This window comes from Muntiacus reevesi, chromosome 6, assembly GCF_963930625.1.
Source record: "Muntiacus reevesi chromosome 6, mMunRee1.1, whole genome shotgun sequence".
Classification (NCBI taxonomy): domain Eukaryota; kingdom Metazoa; phylum Chordata; class Mammalia; order Artiodactyla; family Cervidae; genus Muntiacus; species Muntiacus reevesi.
The window spans coordinates 73,301,610-73,305,266 of NC_089254.1; the positions used below are offsets into that span (position 1 = coordinate 73,301,610).

General features: G+C 44.2%; 1 non-coding gene across 1 annotated transcript; it reads right to left on the reverse strand.

The window, feature by feature from the left end:
- Window positions 1–1,657: 1,657 nt before the first annotated feature.
- Window positions 1,658–1,764, reverse strand: LOC136171244 (U6 spliceosomal RNA). The gene has a single exon (XR_010663795.1). It is a non-coding gene; the product is annotated as a U6 spliceosomal RNA (small nuclear RNA).
- Between the last annotated feature and the right edge of the window lie 1,893 nt (window positions 1,765–3,657).

Genomic DNA, 3,657 nt, shown 5'->3' on the forward strand with positions numbered 1-3,657 from the left:
GGATAAGAGGCTTATGGAAGCTTCCTGATGGGAGAGACTGACTGAGGGGGAAATTGGGTCTTGTTCTGATGGGCAGGGCCATGCTCAGTAAATCTTTAATACAATTTTCTGTCGATGGTTGGAGCTGTGTTCCCTCCCTGCTATTTAGTAGTAGTAGTTTAGTCGCTCAGTTGTGTCCTACTCTTTATGACCCCATTAACTGCAGCACGCCGGGCTTCTGTCAATCACCAACTGCCAGAGTTTACCCAAACCCATGTCCATTGAGTCAGCGTTGCCATCCAACCATCTCATCCTCTGTTGTCCCCTTCTCCTCCTGCCTGCAATCTTTCCCAGCATCAGGGTCTTTTCCAATGAGTCAGCTCTTCGCATCAGGTGGTCAAAGTATTGGAGTTTCAGCTTCAACGTCAGTCCTACCAATGAACACCCAGGACTGATCTCATTTAGGATGGACTGGTTGGATCTCCTTGCAGTCCAAGGGACTCTCAAGAGTCTTCTCCAACAACACAGTTCAAAAGCATCAATTCTTCAGTGCTCAGCTTTCTTTATAGTCCAACTCTCACATCCATACATGACCACTGGAAAAACCATAGCCTTGACTAGATGGAGCTTTGTTGACAAAGTAATATCTCTGCTTTTTAATATGCTGTCTAGGTTGGTCATAACTTTCCTTCCAAGGAGTAAGTGTCTTTTAATTTCATGGCTGCAATCACCATCTGCAGTGATTTTGGAGCCCAGAAAAATAAGGCCAGCCACTTTTTCCACTATTTACCTGGGGCCAAACTATGGTGAAGGCAATGAAGATAATGATGACCTCCTTCAAAAGATCCCATGCATGTACTGGTACACTCAGGGCCCCCAACCCTGCAGCAGGCCACCACCGACCCACACCTCCGCTGGAGACTCCTGGACACTCACGGGCAAGTCTAGGTCAGTGTCTTTTGGGGTCCCTGCTTCTTTCTCCTGGGTCCTGATGCACAAGGTCCTGTTGTGCCCTCCACGAGTCTATTTGCCAGTCCTGTGTAAGTTCTGGTAGCTCTATGGTGGGGTTAATCGTGACCTCCCCCAAGAGGGCTTATGCCATACCCAGGTCTACTGCACCCAGAGCCCTTGTCCGTGTGGCAGTCCTCTGCTGACCCGTACCTCCACAGGGGATGCTCAAATACAGTTCTGTCTCAGTCTGTGTGGGGTCCCTGAGTCCTGGTGCACACAGGTTTGTTTGAGCCCTCTGAGTGTCTCTGGCGGGAATGGGGTTTGATTCTAAACACAAATTTGCCCCTCCTACCGTCTTGCTGGGGTTTCTCTGACCTTGGTCATGCGGTATCTCCTCACAGCTGCTCCAGCAAAGCGCAGCCACCGCTCCTGACTTTGAACGTGGGTTATCTCCTCACAGCTGCTTGCTCCAGCAAAGCGCAGTCACTGCTTCTGACCTTGGACGTAGGGTATCTCCTCATGGCTGCTTGCTCCAGCGCCGTGCAGCTGCCATGTTCTAGCTATTGTAAATAGTGCTGCAATGAACAATGGGATACATGTGTCTTTTTCAGTTTTGGTTTCCTCAGGGTATATGCCTAGGAGTGGGATTGCTGGGTCATATGGTAGTTTTATTCCTGGTTTTTAAAGGAATCTCCATACCATCTTTCAGAGTGGCTCTATCAACTTTAAAAATATGGAATGCTTCACGAATTTACGTATCATCCTTGCACAGGGGCCATGCTAATCTTCTCTGTATCATTCCAGTTTTAGTATATGTGTTGCTGAAGCGAGCACTAGAAACATGTTTATTATGTGTTCTTAATTGGGAAAGATTAAAGGCAGGAGGAGAAGGGGACGACAGAGGATGAGATGGTTAGATGGCATCACCAACTCAATGGGCATGAGTTTGGGTAAACTCTGGGAGTTGGTGATGGGCAGGGAGGCCTGGCATACTGCAGTTCATGGGGTTGCAAAGAGTTGGACACGATTGAGCAACTGAACTGAACTGAACTGAAACAGGTCTGTACATTCTTTGCAGAATGAGTATAACTTTCATTAAATGACTATCACTTTTCTCATTGCAGCAGTAAGTAGCATTCTTAGAAACAGCTAGATTACAAGTTTTCTTAAACACTTCTCTACATGAATTACAGATGGTTATAACTTTCAGTCAATGATATAACACTGTTCTTAATGCAGGAAATAAGTAGTTCTCTGAAGCATCTTTATAACAAGTGTTTTTTAAACATTTCTCTAAATGCATTGCAGATGGGTGCCACTTCCATTCACTTGGAAAATCAGAGTGTTTTCACTAACCACTAAATTCGATTAGGATTAATTATAACTGGCTGCAGTTGCTGACTGACAGTGCACTCTGGGAGAAAATTAAGACCATCACAAGCTTCTCTGTGCTTTGGGCAAGCAGCTCTCCTAGATAGTTAGATCTCAGGAAGAATTTGAAGGAACCCAGATTTTTGCATCTGTCCATACATAGAAAAGCACTAAAGTCATTCACTTGAGATGTCTGTTCTTTGTGACTAGCAGTAATCTTTTAGCAAGATGTGTGCTAGACTCTGGGCTTCCCAGGCGGCACTAGTGGTAGAACCCGCCTGCCAATGCAGGAGACGTAAGAGATGGGGGTTCAATCCCTGGGTCAGGAAGATCCCCTAGAAGAGGGCATGGGAACCCACTCCAGTATTCTTCCCTGGAAAATCCCATGGACGGAAGAGCCTGGTGGGCTAAAATCCATAGGGTCACAAAGAGTCAGACACGACTGAAGCGTCTTAACATGCACATGCATGCTAGACTCTAAGTGTCCCATCGCCAAAAATCACATATAAGCTAGTTTCCCTCCATAGCTCTTCAGAGCAGTTCCCCCAGAACTGCTGGGAGGCTGTCTCCTGGGCTATCATCCCCAGTAAGTTCCCTGAATAAAACTTAAAATCACAACTCTTTTCTTTTTCTTGGCAGCCCAGCATGTGGGATCTTACTTCTCTGACCAGGGATCGAACTTGTACCCTTTGAACTGCAAGTGCAGAGTTTTAACCACTGGACTGCCAGGGGATTCCCTTAAACTCACAACTCTTATGTTGTGCATTTTTTCTTTAAGTTGATGTACTGATAAAACAGTGTTGTAAGGCAGCATGCAAGTAGGATTCTTAGAAACATCTTTTTAACTCGTGTTCAGAAAGACTCCTGGACTGCGTTTGAGAATGCGTATGTCTTTTCATCGGCAGTGCGCTGTTTTCAATACAGCATGCAGTAGTGTTGCTGGAAACATCTTTATGACAAGTGTCCCTAAAAAGTTCTATTCATACAGTGTGGAATGTGTATAACATTTGTTTTCTGTTTTTAGTTGTAATTAATTATTTTATTAAAAAAATTGAAGTATAGTTGACTTACAGTGTTGTACTAATTTCTGCTGTATAGAAGTGATTCACTTATATACATATATACATTCTTTTTTATAACATTCACTTCCTGATATGACTTTTGCCAATGCAGAAAGCAAATTGTGTGCTTAGAACAATCTTTCCAAAATTGTTCTTAATTCCATCCATGCCTTAATGAATGGGCATAATGTCAATCACTGATGTAGTATTGCTCTCAAGTCACCTACCAAGCATTGTTTTTAGGCATATCTTTATTTCATGTAGTTTTAAACACTTCTGGACATGCATTGCAGAA